This window comes from Grammomys surdaster, unplaced genomic scaffold (genome assembly GCF_004785775.1).
Source record: "Grammomys surdaster isolate TR1022 unplaced genomic scaffold, NIH_TR_1.0 62, whole genome shotgun sequence".
NCBI classification, from domain to species: domain Eukaryota; kingdom Metazoa; phylum Chordata; class Mammalia; order Rodentia; family Muridae; genus Grammomys; species Grammomys surdaster.
This window is the reverse complement of record NW_021604564.1, coordinates 5433650-5443410: the sequence shown is the minus strand read 5'-3', so window position 1 is coordinate 5443410 and position 9761 is coordinate 5433650. Positions and strand designations below refer to the sequence as shown.

Genomic DNA, 9761 nt, shown 5'->3' with positions numbered 1-9761 from the left:
AAACAAAACTGACTCTTACAGTCAGCCATTTGAGATGTTTTGTTGACAATTTGATATTACCCATGTTACTAAAATTCCTTATAATCCTCAAGAACAAGGTAGTGTAGAATAGATACTGTGGAACTTTAAAATAGTGTCTTCATGACTCTCTGAGTGTGGGAGAAGTAGCTGCTGGTGCTTCTGCCCTGGTTTTACTAAGAACTCTAAAAAATTGGCTTTTAAAAACAAAAGAGGGGGAGCTACACCCCCAGAAGGAGTCTCCCGGAAATACTCTCCATCATGCCTTGTTTGATCTCAATTCTCTAAATCTGAAAGCTCATGGCAAACCTGCTGCTGACTGCCTTTGACATGCTGAGACCTATAAAAACTATGCCACAGTCGTGTGGAAGGACCCTCTTACCTTTAAAAGAAATGGCCCAGACCCAGTTCTCATATGGGGTTGAGGATTGATATGCCTGTTTGATACCTAAGAAGGCACAGCTAAATGGCTGCCAAAAAGATTAATGAAATAAATAGATACCCCCACCAAGCCAGGCCCAATTATAGATAAGATAAATAACAACATCCAGGGAAGAGAAATCTTCCTGAGAATGCCCTTCTTTTTCCTTTCCAGGTAAAAATGAATCATCCGTGGTGTTTGATGCTGGAAGTTCTAATTCTGAAGCTGGCCTCTGGACTTACACTACTCAGACCTTCAATGGGTCATTGACAAGGACATCAACAGCTAGAGACTGATATCACTAATCTGAAGAAATCCCTTGTTTTGCTGTCTGAAGTGACCTCCAAAAATTGCAAAGGACTTTATTGGACTTGATTTACTCTTTTACAATAGAAAAGACTGTGTACGGCTCTAAACTGTGTACAGCCCTTAAAGAAGACTGTTGCTTTTACGTAGATAAGACAGGGATGGTTAAAGAGAGCATGAAAAAGGTCAGAGAAGGCCTTGAGAAAAGACAGAGAGAGAGAGAGAGAAAGATGAGAGCTTGTACAAGAATTGGCTTTCAATCTCTCCATGATTGTCAACCCTACTTCCTACCATTTTGGGACCATTAACTGGGTTACTTTTGCTTATTTCCTTTGGTCCCTGGGCCTTAAATAGGCTGACGAACTTTGTGAAACAACAGATAGATGATTTGATAGCAAAACCTATTCAGATACATTATCATAAGTTAGCTATGGAGGACCACGAGACTCAAGCTGAGGTTGTTACTCTATCCAGGGTGTTCCCAAAACCCATCTCCACCCAACCTAAAAGAGGGGCCCCTAGACCAAGCAAAGAGGGGCCACCCAGAACACCCTCTGACTGGCGATATAAATTCTTGCTTAAGCTGCAAGGCTAAGCACTGTAAGGAAATACAAAATTTAAAATATCTTTCTGGGTTCCCTGAGGGACAAGCCTGACTGCATAGGGGTTGATGTCAAAAGTATCCCCTCTCCAGGAAAAGGACATCGGGATGGGTATGGCTCTCACACCTCACTGAACAACGACAGGAGGACTGGAGCCATTACAAGGTCCCCTTTAATTACTGGAGGTCAGGCCTCTATCCCTGCCTTTGCAAGATTGGAATTGCCACGGTCCTTCTATACTTAGAGAAGGGGGGAGATGTTGGGGGCAGCCCTGCTTATACATTGAAGTCCTAAAATCAGTCATAGGCCTACAAACATGCCTGCTAACACAAATTCTTGGGTCTCTGTGGAAAAACACTGAAACAGATGGCTATAAGCTATTGTAAACAGGCAGCTTTGGTGGAAAATTGCTAGCCTGAGTAGTCAGAGACCTTTTAGACGGGTAGCCTTGGTGGATAGTGCCAGCTTAGATAGGGACAGAGTCATAGTGACCTGTCCCCTTAACCTTCACCCAGCTGACACTCTGTTCTGGAAGATATCTCTACTCCCCCTGAACAAGCTGCTATGCTCCCTTCCCCACATCCTGCCTTTTTGTATATATAACCCCTATGTGAAAAAGCAAAAATTATGATTTTATCAGACTATAGACAAATCGTCATTCTTTGTGTCTGTCTGTTTCCCCCACTGTCTTTCAGGTGACCTTCCTGGACCCCTGTTTAATGCCCTGATGACCAGGACACTTAACTATGTAACCTCAAACAAATTAATTTTCATACTTTTCTTATGCTAGAAGATAGTTAGTATGCAGGTGTTGTCACAAAGATTATTTACTGCTCCAATAGTTTATGCAAGTGTATGGTTCCTGGTGTGCATCAACTGTTTTCTTCCTCATGTCTCAGTCTTTACTGTATCCTAGGAAAGCAGGCCCAGACTCTACTATTTGGCTCCAGAACTACACACTTCTGGTGTGACTCTTCCCTCTGCCAGAATTCCTCTCCAGTCCCTGTCCTTTCCCTATCTCATGTTAGCTTCCAATTCCCAGGCTGACACTTGCACATGCACTCAGCCTTTCTGGCAAGGACCTTATGGCCCTTTCCTTTTTACAACCCATCTGCTGAGACCTTTAACAGGTACCTTATTGGATCCTTAAGAAGTCTGTGCTCACCAGTCTTTCATTGTTGTATTCCCAGGAAAGACTAGTTTTGGATTGTATATACACCTAGACCCAGTACACATGCTGCTTTGATATATGGCTTTAGCAACAATGCCAAGTTCTACACTACCTGTCACACTGTGGGTGCAGGCCAGCTTCTCTGAGAATATTTGCATCGTCCTGTCCTACTATGGTATAAGGCACAGCACAGCACAGCACAGCACAGCACATAGCGTGGCATCTGCTTTTTTGAAGTCTGCAAGTATCTTGTTTCCAATTGCCTGCCTGGTATACACAGGGGTTGCCAAGTACTGTGGCATCCCTGGTGCAGCCTGTATTCATGCTGTGCTCTGGAGATGCCTCAGGATGTGTCAAGTAGTTGTAGCCACAGCAGTTCTCCTTGTCCTCTAGCTGTTCCACACCCACTGCCAGTCAATCCTGGCAGCTAGACCCCAGGAAGAAAACATCTTCCTCCAACTCACTCTGCGAGGTCACCTGACCCAGCTTTAGTCCATTTTCCAGGAGTCAGAACTAGCTGACAATGCTGAAATAGCCTAAAACCAACCAACCAAACACCCCAGAACAAGTCTTTGAACTTTAATTTCTAAGTGAACAGTTTTGCTAAAGTTCTCAAGATGCCTTTAGTCTTACATGGATACTTAGAACTATAAACTGGCAGGGCTCAGCAATGCCTCATCTGCATGCATGCCCTAGTTCAATAAAGATGGCCAAGTCCTATGAACGTAATTTTTACTTTATCCAAAGCCATTAACAATCCAATATTTTTATTAATTATTATGAGCTTTTCTTGCAACTTCTAAAAATAATCCTATAAAAATGAAGCGCTAAAGTAGTAACCTCCAGCTCAACTCCCAATTCTAAACTGCTATCAAGTGGAACTGACAAATCAAAAGGCACATGGTGTGCTCATTGACTGGTAGGATTAACATAGTAAAAATGATCATCTTACCAAAAGCAATCTACAGATTCAACATAATCCCCTTGAAGATTCCAACACAGATCTTTACTGACACGGAAAGAGCAATTCTCAATTTCATATGGAACAAGAAAAAGAAAAAAGCCCAGGATAGTGAAAACAATACTTAACAATAAAAGAACTTCTGATGAAATCACCATCCCTCACCTCAAGTTGTACTACAGAGCAATAGTGATAAAAACTGCATGGTATTGATACAGAGACAGACAGGTTCATCAATGGAATAGAATTAAAGACCCAGAAAATAAGCCCACACACTTACGGATACTTGATACCCACATTCAATAGAAGGCTAATAGCATATATATATATCTCAAGAATCCAAGAATCTAACCTCCAAAAAACCAAATAACCCAATTTAAAAATAGGGTGCAGAGATAAACAGAGAATTCACAACAGAGGAATCTCGAATAGCTGAGAATCACTTAAAGAAATGTTCAAAGCCCTTAGTCATTAAGGAAATGCAAATCAAAACAACCCTGAGATTCCACCTCACACCAGTCAGAATGACTAAGATCAAAAACAGGTGACAGCTCATGCTGGCGAGGATGTGGAGAAAGATGAACACACCTCCATTGCTGGTGGGATTGCAAACTGGCACAACCACTCTGGAAATCAATCTGGAGGTTCCTCAGAAAACTGAAAATAGATCCATCTGAAGACCCAACTATACCACTCTTGGTCATATTCCAAAAGATATCTCACCATACCAGAGGGACACGTGCTCTGCGATGTTTATATGTTTATAGTGGCCTTATTTTAATAGCTAGAAGCTAGAAATTGCAGATGTCCCACAATGGAAGAGTGGATACAGAAAATGTGGTACATTTACACAGTGGAATATTACTCAGTTATTAAGAATGAGGGTACCATGAGTTTTGCAGGCAATTGGATGGAACTTGGAAATATCATCTTGAGTGAGGCAACCCAGACCCAGAAGGACATATATTGCATGTACTTACTAATAAGTGGATATTAGCCAAAAAGTACACAATACCTAGGATACACCTCACAGAATTTAATAACAAGCAGAAAGGTCAATGACAATGCTTCAATCCCACTTAGTAGGGAGAAGAAAATAATCATGGGAGGCAGAGGGAGGGAGGCATTTGGGTAAGAGAGAGAGGGGTAAAGGGGAACAGGATTACATGGGGTGGGGCAGACAGGAGAGAAGCCCAGAGGACCAGTAGAACAAATGGAAATATGCAGCTTCAGAAGATGGGAGATGGGGAGACCCTCTAGAAAGTACCAGAGACCTGGGAGGTGAGAGACTCTCAGGACTCGACGGGTGTGACCGCAGCCAAAATGCCCAACATTAGGGAGAGGGAATTTGAAGAGTCCATCTCCAGTATAGACACAGCCTCAAAAGGAGGGATGGGGTTACCAATCCAGTCGAAATTTCTGACCCAGCAGTGTCCCTGTCTAAAAGAACAGCAGGGACAAAAATGGAGAAGAGACTGAGGAGAAGGCACTCTAGTGACTGGCCCAACTGGGGATCTACCTTGTGGGGAGACACAAAAGTCTGACACTGATATTATGATGTGCTTACAGACAGGAGCCTATCTTTTTAGAGTTCCAACCACCATCTGAGACAGTCGCAGATACTTACATCCAACCATTGGACTGAAGTCAGGGCTATGGTTGAATTAGGGGAAGGGTGGAAGAAGCAGAAGAGGAGGGTGACCCCAGAGGAAGATCCCCAATCTCAACTAACCAGGACTCTTGGAATTCCCAGACTAAGCCACCAACTAGATAGCACATACGAGCTGGTATGAGGTTCCTGACATACATATAGCAGAAGGCTCAGTGCGAGATGTGCCTAATCCTTGAGAGACTTGAGGCCCCAGAGAGGGGGTAGTCCTGGTGGTGGTAGAGCATCCTCTCAGAGACATGGGGAGGAGGAATGGGATGAGGAACTATGTGTGTGTGTGTGAGGACAGGAAGGGGCAGCAGTGGCTGAATTATTAAAAAGAAAGAAAAGAGCACGGTGACCCCTCCCTCAATACTAGATTTGGTATTAATAATTTTTAGGAGATACTTATGCAAAGTAAATTTATTAAGATCAAAATAAGTCATAGGGAAAAACATCCAGACAGCAACAAACTTGAAATCTCCTGCTGGGTGAGCTGCTCATTTATAATCTCAGCACTCGGGAGACACAGTCACAAGGCCTCATGTTCCAGGTCAGCCTCTGCTTCACTGTGAATTCCAGTCCAGCAGTGGCTGAAAACTAAAATCCAAGCCAATTAAACAAAAGCCACTGGTTATAAACAAAATGACAAGTATTTTCTGGAGTAACAAGGTTAATGAACATTATTTAGTGTGGTTCCAATTTATCATTTAAAGCAATGTGTTTATTTGGTCAAATGCACCACCTTAAACAACATCAGTTGTACTGTGCTTTCCATAATATAGTTAGCACCAAATGAACTTTTGAGTTTTCCTAATACAAGTAACATTCCTGTAACCATTTCTTTAAGCACATTCTATATGGGTACCCAGGTCACTGGGTTCATATACAACAACTTCTACCTATGGTAAAAGTTAAAATTAACACCAGGTATCAGCATACCTTTACAATGCATGCAAATCACAAGTAGACATAGTTTTTCCCATTCTCCTTGCTTTGATACATATAAGAGCTGTTACAAAAATAATGCAAAAGTGTTGAATCCAATCTACAATGCCTCGGAAATCTCAACCCAGAATCCAAAGTCAAGATAAAAAAAAACCAGGCTGTTAAAGCTATTCCTGGTTCTGACCATACTATTTCTATAAACCTCATGTCCTCAAAGTAGAGCTATAATTTCCAGCCAATGTCTCCATTGTGGGAAAAGCATAGTCCAGCACTGACTTGAGGAGAGACAACCTGCCCCTTCAACGTCAAGCTCAATGAGGGCAGCAGCCACCTCCTGCACCAGCCTGCAGCTTGTAGTCCGCATAACTTAAACCTCTAGTACAGACAGTCCTAGCTTGGCAGAACAAGTCCAGTGGGGAGAACACAACTCCCTCTTTCCACCCTGGTGCAACACTCCTTTTTTCTTGCCACCTAAAGCAGGCTGCCTGGAATGCTTCTTGCCTCTCCAGCCTTCCTTCCTTTTCTCATCCTGGCCCTGCAGGTCGTCTTTTCTCCTGCTCAAAGGTCCTTGCTGGATCCCCTTGTTTTGCTTTAATGGCTCATTTTCCTCCTCTTGGTCCTTCTCCCTCATCTGCTTGTTGATGGGCCCCCTCACATCCAGCTGAATCTTCTTGCTGGTCTTGCTTTTTAGCAGCTCCAACTGGTATTTTTCTCGGCTGCAAAGTCCTCAAAGAGGGGCTGAAACTTCCTCTTCTCCCCGAAGTCTCCTCCCCAAGGAGAAGACGCTCCTGGAAGCGTCCCACTGAAGCGGTGGAGACCTTGGCCACTTGCATGGCGCGGCCTAGCTCCTCCTTACCCTGGTGTCCCGTAGAGTGCAGGCCTGCTGACCTGCGTATCTGCATCTCCTGCGCTAGGGCCAAGTCGTCTTGGCCACGCATTCCTTCTTGGCCCAAATCTGCTTGGCAAACTGTTCTTCCATGGGTTCGAAGTCCCCATGCACCTTCATTAGCCCTTCCTTGGTGTCGTCCCGGGAGCACTTGTAGCCCTACCAGCGCCGCCACTACCCACTCACCTCGTCCCCCACAAAGGTGGTCTTCTTGGATGGATGCCCTTACGACGCGCGAACTGCTGCCAGCGGGTGAGCGGCCGTGGCCTGGACAGCGGCTTTCTGCGGGGCAAGCCTGTGACGGGAGCGGCGGGCTTCCGCAAGCGCGCTACCACAGCCAACTCCAGCGCACGGTCGGCAGACGCGTGTTGTCCCGCGCCAAGGCCCGTAGCTCGGCTTCGGGCGAGGGCCCGGCCTGGCGAAGCACTGTCGGGGAGTGCGGTCCGAAGCCGGTAGGTTGCCCAGGTCGAAATCCTGCTCCAGCTTTTTATGTACCCGGAAGCGCTATAACTTCTCCACCTCCTCCTGCTCCACATGGCCTGCAGCTCCTCCACGCTCTGGCCCTCCATGATTCCCACTGCGGCTCGGTTCCCCTCACTTTGGGGCCCAACAGTACTCAAATAACCCGCAAACCTAGGAGGACCTATGAACTCTTATTCCGGAAGAGAAGAGTTCACTTCCGGGGTCGTGAAACCGGCTAGCAATGGACGGTTAGGAAAAGGCCGGCAGAGGGCGGTATTGGAGAGCTGATGTGCTTATAGGCCGGACTTGGACTCCCGACCGGATGTGGCCCTACAGGCTCTGAGGGTGGGCTGGATGAAGACTGAAAAGCTCAGGAACTAGTTAGGACTACGTTTCCCAGAGTGCAGCGGGGCGGGGAGTGGTCGCGATAGGACACGGACTGTCCAAACTCCTGAGGCTGCAGGCTTTGTTGCCTACTGATGTAGGGTGCATACGCAGACTGAGGGTGAATCAATTACAAAGGTGTTTGGGGCGAGACAAATAACCTCCCCAGAGTCATAGCCAGTTCTCTGTGCCCTAAGAGTGAGCAATACAACGGATACCCTTAAAGGCAGGTATAGAAGATGGATTGTTTTCCGGCTGAGGGCTGGCTGTTCGGTTCTGGGTTCCAATTCTGACTGTGCCACTGTTTGATTCTGAAATAGTTATTTAAGACTGAAAAAATTGTGTAAGGTAACGACTCTAATAGTACTTCCTATCCAAGACTATTTTAAAGGTAAATGTGTTAATGCTTTAAGGAAGGCTAAGATACCAGTTAAAAATGAATAGCAGTTTTTATTCAGTAGTCATGGTGGCTTAGGGATCTAAGGCCATATCATACCTGACTCAGTTTACTATTCACTGTCATTTACTTTGATAGGTTGTTTTACTCTAGTTTTATTAATATGCTGGTAAGTATGAAACCTTAAGTATTAACTAGTACAAAGGAAGTTCTCAATAAATGAGATCTACTGTTATTTCCACTGATGTAAAGGCAGACTTAGGAGATGAATTGACTTAATAAGGTTAGACACTAAGGAAATATGAGTGCCGCAGACATTATGATCCTGGTGTTAGAATGGCCACTTTTTCAGTGTAATATTATCCAAAAAAATTTTTTTGTTTGAATCATATTAGTAGACTTTTATTTTACTGAAAATTTCTGGTCTAGATCACAAGAAATTGAGGCAGAGCTCAAACTCCGTATGCAGCTGATGAGGCCTTGAATTCTTGATTCTCCTACCTCTCTCCCAAGGGCTAGTATTATAGGCATGCAGCACTGTACTCAGCTTCATTTCTAGAACTACTTTGTGTTCGGTTAGAATACAAAGTAATCGTTTTCAGTACGGTGCTTTCATACATGTATTATTGTTGTTTCACTCCTTCACTGTCTTCCCCATAACCCCTTAAATAGACATTTTAAATTGCAGACTAAACTGGGTATGGCATATGCCTATAATCCCAGCACTCTAGAGATAAAGGCAGTAGGGTCAGTTGTGCAAAGCTAGCCTTAGTCGCCTAGGGAGCCATTCAAATTATTTTTGTTTTTAATGACTCTCAAATTTGATATATGGCTAAGAATGGTATTGGAATTGATCCCTCTGCCTCTTCCTCCCAAATTCTGGGATTATAGGCAGGAGCCACTATATTCCTTTAACTGTTTTCCTCTTGGTGCTAGAACCAGATGTCTTAAAACTACACAGCACAAAGCTTTCCTCAAAGTTGCTCCTGTTTTCATAGTCCTCTCATCTTCTTCCTTGTTGCCTTTGCTGCCTGAGGAACCCTGCCGACAAGAATTCCACTGGAGACAACAGTTCCAGGGTATGTCATAATCATTCTTGTCTACTCACTTGCTCTGATGATGGCAGATTCATCTTTAACATTTCCTATCTCCAAATATAATCAGTTCAAAAGCCTAGGTATCTTGTCTCTGTGTATTTTGTCCTCTCCATCGCCACTGCCATGGCCTTACCTGATCCTAGTCTGGATCTGCCTCTCTAGATCATCCTTCTACTTTGCAAGCAGCACCAGTTTCTAGCTGATTTTGGTCAGCAGGAAAGAGTGATCAAAAGAGATGAAGAGAGTAGCATCAGGACACTTACACCTCTATTCCTCTGTAGACTCATCAGAAGGCTGTGTGGCTATGAAAAACCAACGGCTTGCCTCAGAGAACCATCTTCTGGGTTCACAAGCTCCCTTGGTTCTATTGAGAACCTTGCAAGGTTTCCTAAAGCTTCCCTCATGGTTTTGTAAATACTTGTGTTGTTTATCATTCTCTTTGCTACTAGATTTCTTACTA

General features: G+C 44.3%; 1 pseudogene; it reads right to left on the bottom strand.

The window, feature by feature from the left end:
- Positions 1 to 5535: 5535 nt before the first annotated feature.
- Positions 5536 to 7530, bottom strand: LOC114618424 (annotated as a pseudogene).
- Positions 7531 to 9761: the final 2231 nt, after the last annotated feature.